The sequence below is a fragment of the Vipera ursinii genome, assembly GCF_947247035.1.
Source record: "Vipera ursinii genome assembly, chromosome: 4".
In the NCBI taxonomy this organism is placed as follows: domain Eukaryota; kingdom Metazoa; phylum Chordata; class Lepidosauria; order Squamata; family Viperidae; genus Vipera; species Vipera ursinii.
Window position 1 is genome coordinate 60670477 of NC_139514.1, and position 24845 is coordinate 60695321.

Consider the following 24845-nt stretch of genomic DNA (forward strand, 5'->3'; position numbering starts at 1 on the left):
GCCTTTTGCAATTGAGTGGTCATGTTTGTCAGTTCTGATGGTTTTCAAGTGGTCCTCCAGATGTTTTGGGATTGCACCAAAGATTTCTATTCCTATTGGTACTACCTTTGCTTTTAAAAAAAAACAACAGTTGTTCTATTTTTATTTGCAGGTCTTTGTATTTTATTATTTTCTCTGGTTCTTTCTACAGTATTCTATTCTGCTGTCTCCAGCTACTAGAATATCCACTGCCCAGATTTTTGGTTGGGGTGTTAATGTAGCAAATAATAATAATAATAATAATAATAATAATAATAATAATAATAATAATAATAATAATAAGAAGAAGAAGAAGAAGAAGAAGAAGAAGAAGAAGAAGAAGAAGAAGTTGGAAGGAACCTTGGAGGTCATCTAGTCCAACCCCCTGCTCAGGCAGGAAACCCTATACCATTTCAGGCAAATGGCTGTCAAGTGGTTGATTGTTTGAATTCTAAAGTCCTAGAGCACTTTGTATGCATTTTGTTCTTAAGGCTTTGACTTGTGCAGCCAGAATTACCCTCTCTGTCTCTTCCTCAGTTTTCCTTCTTTTAATCATTTCCAGGTCTTGTTGTTATCTGCATTGCATGTTAGTTTTGCTTATGTATTAGGCATGGGTTTTTTTGCCTTGCCATGTTTCTTTTCTATTCTTCATTTGGTTTTTCTTGAAGACCTATGTCCAGTACTTAGCAAGCCTTCATGATTTACAAACTTTGGTATATCTTCTTCACTCTCCTTCAGATATTTTTTTCAATGCCTTGATTCCTTATAATTACTCTCTTATCCAGAGCTTTTAGTTCTGCTTTAGCCCAGTACACTATTCCGGCTGTGTGTCTAATGACTGGAACTATCCAGATGTTAATTGTCTTGATGGTATGTCCTCTACTGAGTTTGGACTTCAAGATCTTCACTTTCATGAAATATTCACTTCTAAACTTCTTGATTTCAGTGTACTTGATGTTTTCAGCTTGAAGGATTTGTAGCACACATATTGATATGTCTCTTAATATATTGATACAGATGCCTAGGCATCTATGCAAAAAGAGTTCAGAAATTAAAATGAGTATCACAATATTTACCAGTATATTCATTAAAATGAATTTTATTTTAAAATCCATGGAAAGACTTTAAAGTCTTCTGTTTAAAGTCTGCTTAAATGTAAGTAAAGATTAGATTAATATAATTTTAAGTAAAGATTAGATTAATATAATTTTACTAGAGATCAAGTTTTATTATTGGGGAACTACAATGGAAGAGGTCTCAACTGGGTTTGGATATGGATCATCACAAAATTCTAAATACAATGAGAAGTGTGAGAGGCAGTTTGGTGTTGTTGTTAAAATAATGACTAGAAAACATGAGGCCATATGTTCAAGTCCTGCCTTGGCTGTGAAAGTCAGATGGGTGAACTTGGGCTAGTTACCCAACTCAGCTTAACTCAACTCTATTTATGGTACCTGAAATATCTTATTATAAATTTTACAATAGGGAAATTTTCTAAAGTAAGTGCTAATCTTCATTTTGCTTAATTTTGATGTTGGAAAAAGGAAAAAAAATCTACACCATCAATTTTAATTTTAAGACATGAGTGTTTATTTTTTTAAAAGCATGCATTGAAAGACTTCTATTGCAATGAAGCTCATGCACTATATAGTTCTTTACTTTCCCATATTTAAATCTATCATTCACTGGCTAAAGTGAAGGCCCTGTGAAATTTCATAGATGATATCTTTTCAGATGATAAATACTGGGATGTGACACCTTAATTTATTTGGAGATATATATCCCAAATTCATTGTTTGAGGACAGTTCTATATTCTAGCTCCTTGGCCTTTTGTGTAAAATCAAGTGTAGTATCTATGTAATATATACAAGGTGTGGAATAAAGAAAAAGAATAACCTGAGGCTTTTCTCCTTTTCTTACTTGGCTATTAAATGTTTACTTTATACAGAAGAAAGCACTAATTAATTCAGTAATTTAATTAAAAGGAAATTTATTTGGACTGTGACATTTGTTTATTAATGAGGTGAAGACAAAATATTTTTAAAGCTCTTCATACAGAATAGTCTAGTCCACATAACTGAGCTTAGTGTCTTTCTTCAAATAAGTAGCCTAGAATTAAAACAAATTCAGAAACAAGGAAGAACACTTAGATATTTGTCTGGATTTTAAAATCTTAAAATATGTAACTCAGAACATCTGCTGACCCTCATGCAAGTGCTGGTGAAGTGTGATTCAGAAGCAGAATTTGGATGCAATCATAGAAATGCAATAATGATAATTTCAATGGAAAAAGACTGTTATATTTATCCACAAATAGAGAAATTGGAATCATATATTTTAGTACTGGTATATTGCTTTACTTCTAATTAATAAAACAGATAATTCATTGTCTAAAAAAATATTCTTTATAGTTTTCTCTGCTTTTAAATTCTTCAAAGTCTTTGATAGACCTAAGGAAACTTTTATTTTAAAAAATTATATATTCAGTTCTTAACATAAACTTAATTTATTGTATTTAAGGCAAATGTTCATAGTAAATTTTACACTAAAAAATAAAAAAAGTTTTTCAATTCACTGATTTTTTAAAATAAAGATATTATTTATCTTTTGCACATAGTCAATCACTGTACACAAACACACACATATCAACTATGTAATGAAACATAACAGTCTCCACCCACAGTAAGCACTCAGTGCACGACCACATGACCAATCACAAGTGGAGCAGCGCCATCACAACCAGCGTGGATGAAGTACGCATGCATCGGATTCAACACACAAGCAGCCCACATGCACCATTTTAATGATTTTGCCACCGACCTGCTATCTGTGACAGGGCGATTCAAGTCCATGTGGACCAAACATCAAGTTACTTTTAAACCTTGGGAAATCCATTGAAAAAGGTGCCGGAACTCCATTCCAGTACATAAAACTATATTTTATTTTATAGGATTTCCAAATTAAATAAACTTTTAGCAATATGAATAGAATAGAATTCATTATAATTTGTGATCTTATTTGTGATATTGGTTCTTATATTTATATTTTTCTTAGAGCTTAACAGCAATTTATAAGCATTTGAACAGAAATTTCTCTATGTGCTTATCTTTAAAAAATATAAACATGGCCTTGTCAATAATCTCTCCCATATCCCACTAGTGGTCACTGACAAAGACATCCAGATGAAACCTAGTACGTCCAACTATTATACCATCTGCTTGTTGTTATTGCAAAAAAATGTCCTTATTATGCTCCAGAGGACAGTACTGAAAAGTAGTTAAAATAGGCCTAAACATTCAACTCGCATAGCTTTATAAGAAAAAACAGTGAATAGGGAAGGCAAACTATATTTTAAATATTCAGACTTTCTCAAGAAATGCATAGGCTTCTGAATACACAGATTACTATTTTGAATTTATTATCATGCTACAACAAATGCCATTTTGCAAAGGTATTTATTTTATATCACAATTTAGGAAAAAATATATGTTATTAACGTATTTTTCAAGAGGATTGCTCAATTCGATAACTTTTGTAAAGGGATGTGAATTGTATTCAACCTATGCTTTTTTACTCCAATCCCACAAATCCTCAATGCTTTGACAGATAGGATTCCAAAAGCTCTTACTTTGCTTAATAACATGATAGATAAACTCAAAACAGCTGAACGAAAGAAATTTGTCATGAGGAACTTTCTATGACATACCATATTGTAAACTGTGTGCAAATAACTAAAGCTATTCATGAAAAAATATTTCTTTACTTATGAACAAAATTTTACACCAACTTATCTTCCTCTGTCTCCGTGATATACAAAATCTCAATAGCAATATTACCATATAAACATGATATTAATGGATTCAATGAAAAAGCATAAACAAAGGCCCTTTCTCTTCTCATATGTTTCAAATGCATCAAAGGATCACTTCAAACAAAGGTTTTTGGAAACTTTTTAAAACTCAGGAGAGAAGAGCCTAAATGTTTTCAAGAGACAATCTGCTCCATAAAGTTGGTGCCATGACCCAGCATTTTTGTAATAACATAATAGGACCACTAGACTCATTTATATTTACTTTTCTTTTTACATTGTGCAATTCTATTTATACTTTTTGGTGTAATAGAACATTTTTCTTTCCATCTTTTGTATATTTTTTAACACTACAATTCCTCTTTTGCTTTAAGACAAAGGAAAAATATTGATATATTGGTCTAGTTACTTATTCATCCTGAATACCCTGAATTCTAAATCAACCTATTATTTCTTTAGTTCTACAGACTGTTTTGTTAGGAGTTCCCACTTGTCAAATTAAACTAGAATTTTGCAGAATAGTGTTCATCAGATTCAGACAAGGCCCCAAAGTGGTGTAATTTATATTGCAGGCCATCAGTTCAAAGTGCCTACTGCTCAGGCATTAAGACATTCATTCTTGGCTGCTAAAATCATAGCCTAAGGAACCTGAGCTATAGAAACTGTTTTTGAATTTATTTATTTTTAAATGTATAGCTTGTCTTATTTTCAGAAAGTGGGAAAATAGGAAGGGAATTCACCAGTAAAGAACAGTAAGAAGTAGAATTGCACAGTTTATTTATTTATTTGTTTCGATTTATATACCGCCCTTTTCCCGAAGGACTCAGGGTGGTTTACAGGGCAAATTAAAACAGTGCAATGTACAAATTAAAATAAAATAAAATTAATAGCCCCAAAACAGTTTAAAATTTAAAATTTAAAACCTTAAAACACCTCAGTCCAGGCCAGCTAAGTCAAATAGCCAAGTTTTTAGGTCCCGGAGAAAGGTGTTCTGTACCAGCCTGCTACCGGCCCTGCAGAAAAGGCAACCGCTTTACAAATGGCAAGAGGCTGGAATTACGTCTGCCAAATTTATTACTACAAAAACAAACAAGACACGAACCAAGATACAGGAGCTTTGAAACACTATCCGAGCGGTTGCTTTCAGCAAACCAGCCCTCCCCACACATTCCCCTTATAAAGAGTTCAGGGCGTGGCTTCTCTCTGCCTCCTTCTGAGAAGCCCCATTGCCTTCCTCTGTTTACTCCTACTTAACTGCCTCCTGCGTCGGACGTCCTTGAACAGGGCCAGCTGTGGGTCATCTTCATCCACACTGTCAGGCTCACACAGCTGGGTCTCCATGGTGACCAAGTGGGAGGGGCCTGCCTGAGGGCTATCATCAGCAAGATCTTCAACCCCCTCAGCAAGGTCTTCAACACCCCCCTCCTCCTCTGAGTCGTCCGACCCAACTGCCGAACCCACAGGCTGACCCTGAATCACAACAAAAGGAGCAAAGGTCGCGGGCGATCCGGAGTTCCACAGGCAGCTGATTCCATAGGGCAGGCGTGCCCACCAAGAACGCTCTCCCCCTGGGGATCGCCCACTAGCACTCCCTGACCAGCAGGACCCTGAGGAGGCCCTCCCTGTGGGAGCGCACAGGACGATGGGAAGTGGATGCTGGCAGCAGGTGCTCCCTAAAATAATACGGACCCATGCCATTTAGGGCTTTATAGGTCATCACCAGCACCTTGAATCTCACCCAGAAGGCAACTGGAAGCCAATGCAGCTCGCAGAGAAGAGGCGTTACATGGGAGTATCGGGAGACCCCCATCAAAACTCATGCAGCCGCATTCTGTACCAGCTGAAGCCTCCAAGTGGTCCTCAAGGGCAGCCCCATGTAGAGAGCATTGCAGTCGTCTATCTGGGAGGTCACAAGCGAATGAGTGACTGTACGTAGGGTGTTTCGGTCCAGATAGGGCTGCATTTGGCACACCAGGCGAACCTGGAAAAAAGCCCCCCTGGCCATGGCTCCTATATGATCTTCCAAACTGAGCCGTGAGTCCAGGAGGACGCCCAAGTTGTGGGCCCTATCTACGGGGGGTAACACCTCACCCCCCCCATAGTTAACAATAGAATAGATTGGTTAATCCGAGATGCCGGTATGTACAGCCACTCAGTCTTGGTGGGATTGAGTTGAAGCCTGTTTCTCCCCATTCAAACCTGGACTGCCTCCAGTCAACGGGACATCATGTCAAGGGCATCACTGGGTTGGTTCGGGGTGGAAAGAAAAAGCTGGTTATCATCAGCGTACTGATGATACCCCACCCCAAAACCACGAATGAGCTCACCCAGCGGTTTCATATAGATGTTGAACAAGAGGGGAGAGAGGACTGACCCCTGAGGGACTCCACAAATGAGAGGCCTCAGGGCGGACCTCTGCCGTCCCATCAACACCGACTGTGAGCGGCCCAGGAGGTAGGAGGAGAACCACTGTAGAACAGTGCCACCCACTCCCAACCCCCTGAGGCACTGCAGTAAGATACCATGGTCGATGGTATCAAAAGCCGCTGAGAGGTCTAATAGGACTAGGACAGAGGAACAACCCCTGTCCCGAGCCCGCCAAGAGATCATTCACCAGCACGACCAATGCTGTCTCCGTGCGGTACGCGGTTGGTATGGGTCCAGATAATCAGCTTCCTCCAGGAACAGAGGGAGCTGATGCGCCATGCTCTCAACAACCTTCTCAAGAAAGCGAAGGTTGGAGACCGGACGATAGTTGTTCAAAATAGCCGGGTCCAGGGTAGGCTTCTTGAGGAGGGGCCTCACCACCACCTCCTTCAAGGCGGCAGGGAAGCTACCCTCCCTCAAAGAAGCAGTTATTACTGCCTGGAGCCAGCCTCGTGTCCCCTCCTGAGCTGCATACACAAGCCAGGAGTGGCACGGGTTCAATAAACACATGGTGGAACTCAGTCTCCTCATGATCCTGTCTAGGAAAAACTATATTATGCAAAATACGATTAATTTATTTCTTTGTTATATTTAGCTGTGGTATATTCTAAATAAAAAATAAACAGAATTTTACTGTGTGTGCATCATTGTAGATATTGTTGCAATTGCTTCAAATGAAAGACTAATATTCTGTCAGGTCTTTTATTAACTTCCCAATTTCAATAAATATTTTGTTTTAAGTGAATAATGGCAATTAAATTCCCATTTACGCTGTGTATAATTCTTATGTATGTTATCCTTTATGTGTACTTAAATGTTCATTAACGTCTTTATCAAGGTATTTTTTAAAATTTAATGTAATATATTTAATTTAAAATATTCTAGCTGACCTGTATGTAAAAGAAAGCATCACCCTAGCTGTACTTTAATAGTTAAGCTTCCAACGTTTTCTATTTACAAGAATTAGATTTAATTAGAGTAATATTCCAGTTTAAGAACAGATTACAATTTGATTAAACTTGATTAAAATTTCAAGTCATAAGTATGTTTCATAGCAAAGTTTAAAAAATCTGCAATCTGGAATATCCTTAGAAGGATCATAAAAATTAATAAATGCAGCATATTTATTTAAATACTTAGCTATCAGTATTCAAATTTCCATTTGGATTTATCATCTATTTTCCCCCCAGACATTTTTAGCCTTTATTAATCAAAATTATTGCAGTTATTGCAGATTGTGAGTTTCCACTCATGTATAGATTTAAGGTGCTGGTTCTTACCTTTAAAGCCCTACATGGCTTAGGCCCGGGATATTTGCAGGACCATCTGCTACCGGGAACGAATTCCCATCGCCCAGTACGCTCACACAGAGAAGGCCTCCTCAGGGTACCGTTGGCTAGACAATGTCAGCTTGCGACCCCCAGGGGAAGAGCCTTCTCTGTAGGAGCGCCAGCCCTGTGGAACCAGCTCCCCCCTGAGCTTCGGATGGCCCAAGATCTCCAGTCCTTTCGCCGCGGCCTCAAAACACTCCTTTTCCACCTGGCTGACCTAGACTGACAGGGATTTTAATTATGTTTACAACTCTAACTCTATTCTTTAATTTATTTTAATTTATTTCAATTTTTTATTTTTAATTTACTGTACAGAGACCTTTAAGTTCTGTTGTTGTTAGCCGCCCTGAGTCCCTCGGGAGATAGGGTGGGATATAAATCCCATAAATAAATAAATAAATAAATAAATAAATAAATAAATAAATAAATAAATAAATAAATAAATACTTGGCCAACCTCTCTGCTAGATAAAAGATTGTTCTCTTCTAACAGATTAGACTTTCTTGTTAATAAAAAAAAGTATCAGGTCTTTAAATGTTCAGTTTGCTAACACTCTAGTCCTTAAAAGAACATCTAAGACCTTTTTATATAAATGTCATAAATGCCATTTATGGCAAAAATGTGTGTATATATTAGAGATAGGAGGAGAAGAAGGTAGAGGAGGAAGAATAATAGTAGTAGAAATAATAGTGCTGGGTATTTTTTCTTCTCTGAACAAAAATGACACTCTTTTTCTCCATATATATAATAATAATAATAAAGTTGGAAGGAACCTTGAAGGTCAACTCCCTGCTCAGGCAGGAAACCCTATACCATTTTGGACAATTGTAGTTTGCAGCTGATCAACAAAGACTGCTCCTGGGATGACCCATCCAGGCTCCATCTTAAAGGCAATTGGGGGGCTTGTTGGGCCTCTAACTATTCCATGGTAGGCAAAGGTGTCAGGGGCATCTACTCTCAACAGAGGCAAGATTTCAGCTTCGGGATTTGGGTGATCAGGAAGGTGATCATCCATGTGTTTCAGGTGAGGTATGGTGTGTGTTACCTCTGGTGTTAAAATTTGACTGCGATTGTCTTGTGAGGCCTCCCATTTTGCCAATGGCAATGGTAGGAACTGTGAGCGCCTTCATTGAAGACTGTGGAACATAATCTGCTGTACTGATCCAACAAACATTATGTATATATGTTTTTCAGCTTTTCATTCTGGGCTGAGGAAGTCACCAATTCCCAGCTACTTTCCAAAGAGAGGACTAGAACCTGGGAGAGATTGTTTCTCTCTCTTTCTCTCTCTCTCTCTCTCTCTCCCTCCCTCCCTCTCTTCCACACATACTACTCTCATGTTATTTTTTCCTGATCATTTCAGAAGCTCCCATTACTTTTCATACAGTGGAAAATCAGATGCCTGTGTGTTATCTTTATCTTGCCATAAGCATCAGATTGCATGGTTGGCTGTTGTTTGCCTGATGGATTCATCAAAGATACTCCTCAGTCGTGACATGAAGTTAGCATCTTTTCTGTATCCAAACTATTTTGTTGCCCATTTAACAAATTATCCAGGCAAAAGGCAAAAGATAGAAAACTGGATTATCATCCAAAAACCGGCAGATCGGAAGAGTGACAGCTAAAGTTGCCATCAGTTCTGGGATCTTTCATAGGAGGGGAAGAAGGTTGCCTGTCTCATGGGCTAGTTGATTTATTATCGAATTCATTTGGTCCACCTGGACTTCTTTTTGATTGTAATACTCTGCCATTTTCCTCAGATAAAGAAATATATTGCTAATGACTTGCAGTTACAGCTGCAGATAGTCTGTCAGGACTTCAAACACTCTGAATTCAGCCATGATTCCCCATTTTCTGGCTGCCACAGCAATGGGAGAGGGGGGGAGACTGCATTCTTATAGTTTAGTCAAAACAATAATTTTCTTGTGGAAACCAAGGTCAAGCAGCTAAAGTGCTTGGTGGGCTGGAAGGTGTTAATTGGGGATTGTGATTTATGACACATCAATGGGTGGGGAGTTTTACTTGTAACCTTTTGGGGGGGTAACTTTCAGTCTTGGTTTTCCCTTTGGTCGTGCTGATATTATGTAGCCATTAAAATTGTTCTTTGAGGAAATCAACTGCCTCAGAGTTCTTATTTCTATTGATCTTATCTATTGGAACCATGACATAGTCATTACTAACATGGTCTGCGGTAAAAACTGAAAGTTATTCTTTTCTGTCATAAAAGTGGGAATAAGAAATCCTACACACTAGGAGACTCACTGCCAATTATGACGAATACAGCAACACATTCCTGCAAGACAACTGTCTTAAATTTGCATAGAAGCAATTTTGTATACAAATGTAATGTATCATATGATTTAGAGATACAGCAATTATATTAATTTCAAGCACTAGAAATTCTGTGAAGAAATTCAATAACTATCAAGTGTAAAATGCAAGCTCTACATTTGGTAGAAGCAAGTTTTAATTCTTTTTTTAAAAAAATTTGCCTAGTCATAAAAATTAAATTCTTACTCTCTATCCTGCTTTTCCAACCATTAGCAAAATAAGTTCCATGTTTGAAAGTATATTGTATCTTCTTTTCCTTTGATTTTCAATGTAAGTCTGTCCATTTCCGCACAGTCCAATATTTTCTTAATTATCGCTTCCTCTGATGGTGTTGCCTCATTTTTCCAGTGCTGTGCAAATATTATTATCCTCACTACAGTTAACACATGTAATGTTAAATATACATTTTGTTTATCAAACTTTTCTGGCATTATGCCTAGTTAAAAAAAAGCTCAGGTTTAAGGTCTACATGTTTTCCTAACATTTTTTCTAACCACGTATGTATTTTAGTCAAAACATTTTTTTATTTTACACATCTCCACAACAAGTGATAACATGTACCAGGATTTTGATTACATTTCCAGCATTTGCTAGACATATTTTTAAACATTTTTGCTAATCTAACAGGTGGAAAAGTTTAAATTCTTGAACTTCTTTCTCCTGTCAATGCTGTGTAGGGGATGAGCTTCACTTTGGGGCAGGAGAATAGTTAGCATCTGTTACTGTTCAGTCAGAACCATCAAACTGTTTGCCAAATCTAGATATCACAAGAAACACCACCTGCACTATTTAAATTAATATGACTGTTAGTAAATGAAACAGAAATATTTCAAAAGATAGTATTAGTTTCATTCATTTAATGAAAGAAAAAGGATTCTGAAAAATACTGAAAACAGATTTAACAGAAGCATCATATATCATTATTATTATTATTATTATTATTATTATTATTATTATTATTATTATTATTATTATTATCTTTTACCTTTAACCTGACCAAGGCATATGATGGCATTAGATCAGTGGAATGTATTTCTAGAGAGTTCATAAAACAGTTATATATACATATTTCTTATTTGACTCTTCAAGGGACAGAATTCCAGAAAGTGACAGAAGTTGGTAAAGGTGCTTTACAAACAATCTGGATATTGGGAGTATTAAATTTATCTATGTTAATGCTCCTCATGAATATATATATATTGATAAAGACAACTTAGAAATACTGTTATCTTAGATTATATGCTTATAAATAGTCATGAAACATGAGGTATGAACTGTTACATAAATGTGAGATTAGGAAAGGAATATACTGTTGTAGCAGTTTAGTTATTTGAAATGTACAGCTCATTTCTTTCTGATATGCTTATGGTTCAGAGATCTGTTAAGGAAAAATTCTTTGCAAGCCTTGATGAAAAAATAGGTTAGTAAATTGATGGTGTGAATGCTAAGCCACACTAACTTTATAAACTTTTAAGACAATCCTTACTGGCTTTAAATATATTTTCATTTTAGTAAAAAGTAACATACATTATTGTTGCTTTCGGAAATGGTTTAAAGATAAATACCTGCATAATAATGAATCTCTATTATTATTTATGTTCCCAGGGTAATCTAATGTTATTGGTACTTGATAAATTAGTAAGTCAAGGTTTCTCAAATGTTCTAGTGCCATGAGCCCTAAAATAATAAATTAATATGAATTACCACCACATACCCCCTGTGAGCAAAATTAATTATTTTGTCAAGCTTATGGTAGGGCAAAAAATAAAACCCATAGCGTTCTCACTTAATTCTTTGCACTTATTTTGTAGATTGATCCAAAATTCAGTAAAATATGGTGTGGGGAATTTTATTTTCAAGTTAGTGTCAAAAGGGACATCCGTGAAATGCTTCTCTTCAGTAGCAGTGAGTGTGCCAATTATCACTTTAGCATTGACTTTGCTTAGCATTGCTTAGCGTTATAAATAAGAAACAGACTTATGCTTTTGAGAAAGGCATGTTGATTTGCTCAGCTGACATGATTGCTGGGTATCTGCTTGAAAGCATGCTTATGATATCCAAAGGAAGCATGATGAAGCAAGGCTGATTGTGGAAATCGGACAATTAAAATTAGAATCTAGAAAATTTGAATTAGAAAATTAATCCGATGTTATCTTGTGGATTGATTTTTCCACAGTAACCCTTGTAGATATGGTTTGTTTACCACGTGAAAAGCTGCATCATAAAAAAACAGCAAACTACCTGAAACTGTCACAACATTTTCTTTCATTTCATTTAGAATCCTGATTACTCAGATTTTTTTTTCTCCTAGCTTAGCTTAAGTGCTGTTGGCTATCCAGGAAAAAAAAACAAAAAACAAAACCCAAATCTGCATGAATTTTGCTATCTCATTTCTGGCTCTAACTACTTCTACCAGGACATGCTAAATCAAGTGATCAGTGGAATTCTCCAGCAATCCTGCCCTTCCCTCTTGTGAATATTTCCATCCTGAAGAAATGATCTACAAATCATTATAGTAGTGAGGGCAGCTTGAAGCGAGTAATCTGGTGTCTTTTTGCCTCTGCCCTTGTCCTTTTTCAAATGAAGGATAACTTGCCAAGAACTAAAAAGAAATGTAGGGAGGTGCATGCTTTAAGATTTTATATTTTACTGCAGAATCTGTTCATATAAATATTGTTTACTGTCCTGGCTTGGTTAAATTGGAGCCAAACTACAAAATCCCACATATACATGTACCTGCGGCCACATGCGAATACACTTTTTGCACAGTTTAAAACAGGCATTTTACAAACAGTCCTAAGAATGAACAAACTGAGTAAACTAAAATTCTGGTGCTCACCTAAACATGTTTACCTCATGACCTTAGCATTAATGACACCAAGATTTTCAAATTGTATTTTCACCTACTGTATTCAGCTATTAGGGATGGTATCCAGCTATTAGGGATGGTATCCAGCTATTAGGGATACAGTATCAAAATAATAACAAAGGTCATTCAGCAGTCGTTCATCAACAGAAAACAGAAAGCAGTGGAGTTTCAGCCTGAAATGTCCAAGTGAGCATCCTCTATTTACTTCCACTACTTACTATATTGTCTGACTTTACCTCCAAATGTAATAGATGGAAAACATTACAAATGATATACATACCTTGAGAATACTGCTCCACAATAACTTCAGCACTGAAACAATACAACCAGGATAACATGGTCATCTTATTCATGAAGTGGGTGGGAAATGCAGGTAATCTCATGGTGACATGGCTTAAAAAGAAGTTGCTAGGATATACTGTATGTGTGCATATCAAGAAAGGCTGGTAAAGATCAAGAAAGGCTGATAAACAGTTTTATTTCTTCTAGATAAACATAAAGCTTCAAACTGGACATGCACATAACAGAGTCGCAGATGGGGGTAAAAATCAATGATAAAAAATAGTATGAAGAATCAGAGTTGTAATCCGCACAAAAATCACAACTCACTTTTTTTTTAGTCACTGAGCGTACTAAAAATTCAGATTAAAAATAGAACTAACAAACCTAATACATTCATAAGAACAGGATAAAAGAAACAAACACAATTGTAATAATAATAGTCCTTTTGCAGAGACTAAAACCACAGGGAGGCACATTCCCACTAAAGTAGGTTATATTGAAAAATAAAAGATGGGAATAATAGTGAATGTCAAGACCACTGATTTGTGGATACTTGGCTGTAAAATTGTTTATGATGTTCATAATCTTGAACTTGTTATTGTTAAATCATAAATAAACTGGATTGCCAGAGTCACCTTCCGTGAGATGGGAGGCCGTATAAATTTGATTAATAAATAAATCCAAACATTTATTCCACTTTTCTTCTTGTTTGCTGTTATAAGGGAGAGGGTTATGTTGTTCTCACAAAGCAGCTTGGATAGGAAGGAACAATTTATACCAGCCTTTGTCTAAGTGAAATATCCCAGTGAATATTTGCACAGCCTTAATATTTTGGTGCAAAATAAAAGAAAACGCCAGCAGACGTGCAGAGATACTGTGACTTCAGGATTTTTACAAATAAATCCATAAATTGGTGGGCCATATGATATTTGTTAAACCACTCAGAGAGTGCTGTAAAGCACTATCGAGCAGTATATAAGTCTAAGTGCTACTGCTATTGCTAAAAGGCAGGGAAAGCGAGGCCACTTTAAGACATTTTACTATCAGGAATACCTTACCTGAGGCACATTTTTATAAGTCCTCTTTCCTTTTTTCTGAAAGAAAACATAATGTATAAATCTATCAAATGAAGAGGCAATTTGATCCTCTTTCACAACCACTTGACGCAAAACATGTTTCAGTTAGTTTTGAATGGTGAATTGGCACCATATACTCCAGATGCTTACGTGGAAGGATTGCTCCAAAAGTTTTTCTTTAATGCAGTAAGGCAATTTACTTTTTTCCATCTGCCAAGAAGAGGCAAAGAAAGCACATGATAATTTTCATGGTAAAAACCGGTAGGGAAAGACTGGCTACATTCCTATGGCCAGCCATTAGCTGCTGACAACTGAAGAAGAAAAGCACCAATTAACACATCGTAGACAGTATGTTTGGAACTGGGTGAGAATATTGATCCTTTCTTTACTATCCTGGGAAAGGCTCCCAAGAAGCTAAAAAACCTCTGAATGTGAACAAAAGTGGCATTTTAATTTCTATGGGGGACAGAAATACACAATATTGAAATGGAAGTAACATAAAGCTATAGTTTTGAAATTTGAGAACTGAGAAAATTGTTAAGATTTTCTCTTTGGAAAAAAACATTGAGGTGAAACATAAGAAATCAATCCTTTGTTTTAAGAGTGGAAAATCGATTTTGAATGACATCTAGTGGTGGATCTGAGTACAGCACTATAACTAGCTTCCTGCCAGCATGGTGATTCCTAGATTAAGGGAGAACAGCTGACAATAAAAAATTTTTTTGGCATACTTATCACTCTGACCTTGTTGGACTATAAATACCCACTAAGTTTGGACTTTTAATTTCAAGAGCTAGTGGAAGACTTTTGATTATGCCTGACTGGGAATGACCTTTGAGCTGTTTTCAGGGAGGTTGAACACTTTGAACACTGTGAACATTGTAAATGATAACCTTGCATAAGTGACAACTTTTGGATGCCTGAGACAAAGGATCACTATAAAATATTGCTTTGGGGACTGGACCTGTATTCTAAAATCTATTGGATTATAAAGGTTGTAATTTGACCTATTAGAGGGGGCATCATATATTTAAGTACCTGTTTGAATATGGTTAAAAGAATGGATGACACTTAGATATAATTAGACTTTTATAATGAAAGATATGATTTAGAATTAAAATAGCATTTTTTCCTCTTCTTTTGATATGGGAAATATGAAAATAAGGATTGGTATGAATAAAATTTTTAGCTATATAAACGTAATTAATACTGAGAAAATCATAACTGGCAAAGATACTTTAAATATTGATGGAAATTAAACCTTAACAAGAACACAAAAAACAAGATAGTGATTAATGAATTGATATTATTATTTATATAATATTAGTAAAATATGATGAAGATGTTTATATCTAACTCTGTATACATCAATAGTACCAAGAATTGTAATTGTGTAATGAGGGGAAAATGGAAAAATATGGGGAACAATGGAGGATGAGGGAAAAAATACTGGATTGTGCAGTACTGAATAGACTTAAATTGAAGACGTTAATGTTAAATATGTGAATCCAGACAACATGTTGTTTACTGAGCTCTAAAGATTGTTATTCTTAAAACTTAAGAAAACTTTTAAAAGAGAATAAGATCATGTGGGCCTTCCAGACCTAAACAAACAAGCAGATAATAGCCAATGAAACAGATATTATGGTAATAGACAAGTAGCAGAAAACAACAGTGGTGATAAATGTAGAGGCGCCAAGTGACAGCAACATGAGGAAGAAGGAATATGAGAAGATGAAGAAGTACTAGAGTCTAAAGAACTAGAAAGGATATGGAAAGTAAAGCCCAATAGTTCCATTGGCGGTAGGAGCAATCCAGGCAGTGACTCCAAAGCTAGCAGTCACAATGTCAGGGGTCTCTTTCCAGAAAAAAATACAGTTAGGAACAGCTAAGATATGGCCCAGAACCCTCAAAGTCCCAGGCCTCTGTGATTGAGGAAGATTCTACCTACCCATAAGGGTGAGAAGGGAATTTTTATACACATATGCACATATAGACTCTCTCTCTCTCTCTCTCAAACACACACACACACACACACACACACACTGATATACACACAAATACACATCTGCCCACATCCAGGAATTTAATCCTGACTGGTTCAAGGTTGACTCAGCCTTCCATCTTTCCAAGGTCAATAAAATGAGGACCCAGATTGTTGGGGGCAATGTGCTGACATTTGTAAATCTCCCAATACTCCCATGTTACACCTCTGCTCCGCGAGCTGCATTGGCTGCCAGTTGCCCTCTGGGTGAGATTCAAGGTGCTGGTAATGACCTATAAAGCCCTACATGGCATGGGTCCGGATTACCTACGGCAGCACCTGTTGCCGGCATCAACCTCCCTCCATCCAGTGCACTCCCACAGAGTGGGCCTCCTCAGGGTGCCTCCGATCAGAGAATGTTGATTGGTGGCCCCCAGGGGGAGGGCGTTCTCTGTAGGCGTGCCAGACCTATGGAACTGCTTGCCGGTTGAGCTCCGGATGGCCCCCGACCTTCGTTCCTTCCGGCGCGATTTAAAAACCTATCTATTTGAACAATCTGGCCTGGTCTGATGGGTTTGGCGTTGGATTTAGTTTTAACACAGTTTTATTATTGCATTATATTGGGCATAATTATTTAATCCTTTTTAACTTCTTTTTAACTTTTGTATTTATATTTTGATATTTATTGCCCTGTACACCGCCCTGAGTCCTTCGGGAGAAGGGCGGTATAAAAATTTAATAAATAAAATAAATAAATAATAACATAAAATAAATCGGTCAGAGAGTGCTGTAAAACACTATGGAGCGATATATAAGTGCAAGTGCTATTCATATTGTATGAGTGAGCAGTCTGCAGTCCTAAAGTCTCAGGCAGTCTTGGGCCTAATTTCAAAATCTGTCAGATAAGTTTATGCTTTGTTTTCTGTTCCTTTCACGGTGAAGAGAAGAGATGACAGAGCAAAAAAGTTCATTGGAGACAAAGAGATGAGTACTCCCCACTCTCCATATGCTATAGACCCACCAATTACATCTTCAAAAACATTATCTCTTGACAAAAAAGTTTCCCTGACACAACAGCTTATCATCTTATATCTTTTCCAGTTTTTGTAAAAAAAATAAAGACTTATTATAAAGACAATAAAGAAAAAGTTATGAGGAATCCTTTAAAATGTCTCCCTTTTCATCTTTAGAATTTGCCATGTTTTCTTCCCTTCTCTATTTTCATTTTCTTCAAGTGTTCATAGGAGATAAAATTTCAAAGTACTGACATGAATGGAATTCATGGATGTAAAACATTATAGAACACTTTGAACATTTTCTCCTATCATTCGTTAATGAAGGTTTAGGACTTTCAATATTTAATAAATGATAGTTGTTACATCCAAGTCACTCTCTTTCCCTCCTACCTATCAGTAATAATTTGAGAAATGTCTCCTAAGACCAAAATTATCTGGCCAATTTAATATGAAGTTGCAAACAATGCTGTATGGTATGAAATTCCTCTTCATGTTTCCTCATCTTATCTATCTACTGTCGCACTTGTATACTTCCCAGGTATAATTAAGATAGCAATCCCCAAGTAATTTTGGCATTCAATCTTACTACATTTCTCTTTGCATGGAGGAAGAATAAGAGTTTTCCTTATCTTCCTTATCTTCTGACAAAGGAAATTCAGGAGGGCCCATTGACCCCTAGCTATAGGGCTATAAGTGCAGCTCTCTAAGCGATCCGATCCATTAAAAGATATGGCACAGTTCCTCAAAGTGATTGACCTCCAAGAGTCAATGGGACTATCCAAGGAGTTGATAAACCCCTGAGATCAAAAAATCCCTGATATACTATCATATGATATAGTCAGACTCAAAAAGCACAAGAACACCTCCATTTCAGAGTGTTTTACTCTGATTTCTACTGAGACTGAAACTTTCTACATTTCTAATAACTCGGAGTTCTTTCTGATTTGCTTAGCAAAGAGTGGTAAAACAAGACACAGGTTATCAAGATCCTGCACTTTATAGGATCGTGTCAACACGTCATCTCATGACACTGGTCGACTTCCATCCAAAACAGTGAATGGACTTAAATAAAAAAAATCAGGAGGGACAATATTCAAAACTTAATGTGAACAGTACACTTTCTCTGGCATATTCTGTCCTAAACCTAAAGATGACTGTCCTATGCTATTGTTAAAGGACAAATTCATCATAAAAAACAGGTCTAGCCTTGGTGGAGCAGTGGGCTAATGCCTCCTTAAGTAACACCAGCTGCCTGCAATTAGTGCAGGTTCGCATCTCACCAGGCTCAAGGTTGACTCAGCCTTCCATCCTTCTGAGGTAGGTAAAATGAGGACCCAGATTGTTGGGGGCAATTAAGCTGACTTTGTAATAATGCCGCTTGGGGTGTGTGTGTGTGAAAGCCCTAATAAGCAGGCATATACATAGAATGAAGGCTACTGCTAAGTTTGTATAGCCGCCCTGAGTCTTCGGAGAAGGGCGGGGTATAAATGGAATTAAAATAAAATAAATAAATTAAGGGCTGGGGTTCATCTGTCAAAAGCAGATCATGCCAGACAAATCTTGTTGCATTCTTTCACCAGGTGACAAAATTAGTGGACCACAGGAATGCTGTGGATATAATTTACTTGAACTACAGTAAGGCATTTGATAAAGTAGACCACAACCTACTACTTGATAAGATAGAAAAATGTGGGTTAGACAGCATCATCACCAGATGGATTCGTAGCAGGCTGACTGGCCATACTCAGCATGTGGTCCTGAATGGAACTGCATCTAAATGGAGGGAAGTGTGTAGTGGGGGGGCCCCAGGGCTCTGTTCTAGGCCCAATGCTCTTCAACATCTTCATCAGTGATTTGGATGAGGGGATAGATGGGAAACACGTCAAATTTGCAGATGACATTAAGCTGGTAAGGCCATACCTGGAACACTGCATCCAGATTTGGTCACCATAATATAAAAGAAGATGTTGAGACTCTAGAAAGAGTACAGAGAAAAGCAAAAAGATGATCAGGGGACTGGAGGCTAAAACGTATAAGAAACGGTTGCTGGAATCGGGAATGTCTAGTCTAATGAAGAGAAGGATGAGGGGTGACATGATAGCAGTGTTCCAATATCTCAGGCGCTGCCACAAAGAAAAGGTAGTCAAGTTATTCTCCAAAGCACCTGAAAGCAGGACAAGAAGCAACGGATGGAAACTAGTCAAGGAGAGAAGCAACCTAGAACTAAGGAGAAACTTCCTGACAGTTAGAACAATTAACCAGTGGAACAACCTGCCTCCAGAAGCAGTGAATGCTCCAACACTGGAAGTTTTTAAGAAGAGACTGGACAGCCACTTGTCTGAAATGGTATAGAGTTTCCTGCCTGAGCAGGGGGTTGGACTAGATGACCTCCAAGGTCCCTTCCAACGTATTATTATTATTATCTTGTAACGAGAGATGAAAAATGCATGGTTTGTTTAATTTTTTATTATTATCATTGGACTTTATAGGAAATAGTTCATAGCGTTTTTACTTCTTTTGGAAAACCCCATGCTTTCCTTCGGGAAAGGGCGGTATATCAATATAATAAAATAAAAAATAAAATAAATAAAATATCTGTACTTTCAGAAAGTTGAGATATATTAAACAACAATGTTTCAAGTACTTAAAATGATTATCATGACATTTTGCATTCATGGAATCAAATACTGACCCTTTTCTCTTATGGTATTTATAACATCAGGGACAGAGTAATTTAATAAGCAATTATTTATGCTTAAGGAATGGTGCCAGTGAATTGATATTTGAAGTTGCATGTGGCTTAGATTATTATATTAGATACACTGGTAGTCCTAAACTTACAAAAGTTCATTTAGTGACCGTTCAAAATTACAACAGCATTGAAAAAACGTATGCCCATTTTTTACACTTATGACTTACAGTTATTGCAACATCCCCATGGTCACGTGATTTATATTCGGATGCTTGACAACTGACTCACATTTATGATGGTTGCAGAGTCCCGGAGTCATGTGATTCTCCTTTTGTGACCTTCTGACAAGCAAAGTAAATAAAGTAAATTAGCCGTGTTACTAATTTAAGAACTGCAGTGATTCATTTAATGAATGTGGGGAGAAAAATAATAAAATAGGACACAACTCACTTAACAAATTTCTCACTTAGCAACTTAAATTATCATAAGTTGAGGACTACCTGTACACATTTCTATTAGTATTAGCATTAGATCTTTCTATGCTATGCTAAGGGCAGTATTTTTGGTTTGGGGCAAATACATTCGTGTCTTCTCATGAGATATTTAAAGTCTTTAAGTCTTCTATGAATGTTCTTCACCATGTACAGGAAGTCCTTGACTTATAAGCACAATCGAGCCCAAAATTTCTGTTGCTAAGTGAGACATTTGTTAAGTGAATTTTGCTCCATTTTACAATCTTTCTTGCCACAGCTGTTAAGTGAATCACTGAAGCTGTTAGAATCATGGTTGTTAAGTGAATCTGGCTTCCCCACTGACTTTGCTTGTCAGAAAGCACAAATGTTGATCACATGACCCCAGGATACTTCAACCCTCATAAATTTGAGTCAGTTGCAAGTGTCTGAATGTTGATCACATGACCATGGGGAAGCTGCAATGGTTATAAGTTGAAAAACAGTCATGTCACTTTTTTCAGTGCTGTTGTAACTTTGAACACTAAATGAACTATTGTTAAGTCGAGGACTACCTGTATTTTGAGGGTGCCTTATTGGTCATTTGGCAGCGGGAGGCGGGGGAATTTTACTGTCATCTTGGGAATTTGATTGTTTTTTATACAGACTACTGCAAGTTGGAATCTTTTGCATGTTATATAACTTGCAGGGGAGCACTTCTATAACTACTACAGAAATAGCAAGAAAAAACCCACACATTTGTATATATGTTGGTAATTAAACTAAAAGAATCAGCTAAAAATGGAATGGCATAATACAAAAGTAATACAAGTGGTATTTCTGAACTTTTTTTGAAGGCCAAAAAGAGGCTCATATTGACTTATAGGCTTGAGAAACCCAACTAAAGTATAGCTTTCCTTACTTTCTTTCATTAAACATATAATTAGTGTTCTTATAAAAAATCAGTTTAATAAAAGGATCATCCCTTCTTAGCAAATCTATGTAAAGGTAAAGAAAGAGGGTATGGCCAACAATGATTTCTGCCTTTTTACATGATAATTATTTCTTTTGGAAAGCTGCAGCTGTCTGCTGTAATATTGTCAAAGTTCATTAACAGAAAAGAGAGCCTCATAAATTGAGTGAGGGAAATCCCAATGATGTTAACATGGTTAAACTTTGATATGTCATCATTAATGACATCTTGCCTGAATATAGAGCAAGGTGCTTTTCTGTTTTTATATGGTCTTCATTTCACGTTAGGAAACAGTACAAGGAGAAAATAGGAACACTGTTGCTATGCATCTCATGGTCCTTGATCACATCTCCATGGTAACTACTAAGGACAATTTATGCAGAAGCATTAGAGAGATATGCAACAATCATATTCTTCTTTCATATTCCACTTACATATAGGAAGTCTTTGGAAGTCTTTGAAAACTTCTTAAGCTTGTTAGTTGATTTGTGTTGATTTACTCTGTTTATCCTATTTGCACATATTTGTCGTCATGTTTTTACTGCCTTAGACATATACAAGTCCTGCCTTTTGTAGAAAAAAGAAACAACCTAGATTTAATTCCCTGCTCAGGAGGTAAATTTAGAAAATTGACTTATGCAGTGCTGTCATAATTTGCTTTTAAAAATTGCTGTCACTCTTGATCTGTCAGGCCAAACTAATCTCTTATAGCCTGTGGAGATGGCTCAATAATTCTCATTTGCAAAAATTTCTAAAGATCTCTGAATAACTAAGTTACAACTGAAGACCTTGCCACTCAGTAAGAGTAAGCTACCCTGTTCATTGCAAAGAATTAAAGGTATACCATGTCTTCATTGCAGTCATCTAGAACCAAAAGGAGTCTTATAGTTTTTTTTCAGACTAAGAGGTTTTATTAAAAGGTACAGTATATGCTTTCATGAACTCACTTCATCAGATTCACCAGCTAGCACAATTCTCCTCTTCCACTGTCCAAAATGATCTAAGGCTCTTTTGCTGTTTTGCTCCAAGGTGACTTCTTACCTTTTTATTGACTGTTTACTTTACAATCCTTTTTCCACTTCCCCTAGTTTTGGCATAACAATAGATCTGATGCCAGACACTCGAAACAAATTCTATATCTTGATTCCATTCAGAGGGGAAGAGGGAAATCCATCCAGATTTCAGGGAAGATTCTTTCTCATTTCCTGGCACCTGCATATTGCATACACAATAGTCAGTGATCAGGTGGTGTCAGATAATGGTTATTTGCATGTTCACAAATACAAAAGCTTCCCAGTATTTTATTGCGTTACAATGAAATCTACAAAGAAATACAGGTCTTTGGCAACAATCCAGTATCAACTAGATTATATTTCCAATTACAAGTAAAGTGTCAAATAAATGCACATCAAATATAATACTCACATACTCACACAATAACAAATTATTCCTATGTCTAAAGGGCAGAATAAGGTAGTATATTTGGTCTTCAGGTCTATCTAACCATCAAACAGTGTATGAACTGCAATAATTCAGCAAATGGTTTGAACATAGCTGGATTTATAATGTTTAACAGCAAAGCACTGTTTTCCCTGCTTTTGTATTTTCAAACAAAATACAAACTGTACACACACTCAGACACACATGCACACATATAATTTGTATAAAGAAATATAGAAAAAAGATAAATACAAAAATATATAAATAAATAAATAAAGAAAAAAGAAATATTAAAATATTAAATGTTAATTAAATATTTTTAAAAAGAAATATTAAATACTACAAAAATCCAGCTATGGTTAGGGTCGGGGTCCCATGAGGTCTGGCCCCCAAACCAATGTGCAGATTCAACTTCCTCTTTATGGCAATGGGACCAGTTTGGTTGGTCTGAGAGACCCTAGTCACATTCCATTGAAAATCCCATTGGAAATGGAAAAGTGCTCTCAGGCTAAGGTTACACCCCTATGAGGTGTAGACTAAAAGCCAACTATCTGGCTCAACTTAGAGTGATCCTTATGCCAAGGGGAGCAACTTGCTTTCCAGGGGGTACCCCAAGAGGTACTAGGTTGGACCCCTCAGCATAAAGATGAGGTCTAATTTGAAATGCAATGTTGGATTTGGGACCAGACCTCATGGAGGCCTAACCCTACAAAAATATCTTCAGCCCCTTACTCATTCTTTTTGTATTATATATGTAAACATTCCCTTATTCAATGTATATATATGTTAACAGTGCAAATAAGAAGGCATCGCCTAGTATATATAAGTAAAACCGCCTGACAGAAATACACGCGGGAACTTTGACAGCTGTCAAAGTTCCTCGCACCACGCAGGCGCCACCACTGACAGCTCGCGGCTGTCAAACGCCGGACTACGGAGAAGCCTGAGCTGTCAAAGCACCCACCGTACAGCGCAGGCGCGACCGCTGACAGCTCGCGGCTGTCAAAACACCAAGACACGCGGAAGCCGGAGCTGTCAACAAAAGACGACGCGGATTGGTCCCTGCCTGACAGGGCGCCAAAATGAACACCGCTGATTGGTCCTCGCTACCAGCTGCCGGCTATAAAAGCCGGACAAGTTATTCTATGTTTGTCTTGCTCTTAATAAACCTGTTGTTGAACTAGCCTGTCGTCCCGAGTGGTCCTTCGGCTACTTCACTGGCGACGAAGGTGGGATCGCTCCGGAGCTGAAGTCACGGCCGAGGAAGAGAGTTCCCGGCAAGAGCTGTCACGGAAGTTTTAACTTCCATCGGAGCAACCCAGGACCGGACGACATGGCAAACTTCGGCCGTGTGAGGGAGTTTGATACCCGCCATCCCGAGAGATGGCAATCACACCTCGGCCAAGTCGAGGGATTTCTCCTCGTCAGTAAAATCACTGACGACCGAGCAAAGGCCGCCGCTCTGCTGTACATCAGCGGGCCCCCGGTGTACGACGCAGCCGTCGGGCTGTTCAGCCCAGTGCCCATCACGGAAGTCTCCTACGCTGACCTGGTGGACCAGCTGAACAAGTACTACATGCCAGCGCGTTCAGAACTGTACTGGCGGGTGCAATTCGCACAAAAGAAACAACGGCAGGACGAGCCCGCCAACGAATTCATTGCCGGGGTCAGACACGCCGCGCGGAACTGCTCCTTCCCCGACCTGGAAGACCGCATCAGAGACCAGGTGGTGATCGGTCTGAGGGACGAGAAGCTACAGAAGAAACTGACGTCCAAACCCGACATGAACCTGGCAGAGCTGACCAGGGAGATCATGGCATATGAACACAGCCACAAGAAGAAGCCGACGAACACGACCCCAGAGACCCCCGCGACCATCTACCAGGAAAGCGCAACCTTCAGCGACAGCGGAGAGTCAGTAGACTTCACCGATGGAGAAGCCCTACAGCGCAGGATGGAGCACCGGCAGCCGAGGAGGGGAAAAACGTCGGACCGCCGCGGATCCAGGAACCCACCTCCGCCACCACCGCGTTACGAACAACGGGCCGCCTGTGCCAGCTGCGGGGGCAACCATGCCCGAGGAAGCTGCCGTTTTAGGAACGCGAAATGCCACAACTGCGGGAAGACTGGCCACATCAAGCCGGTGTG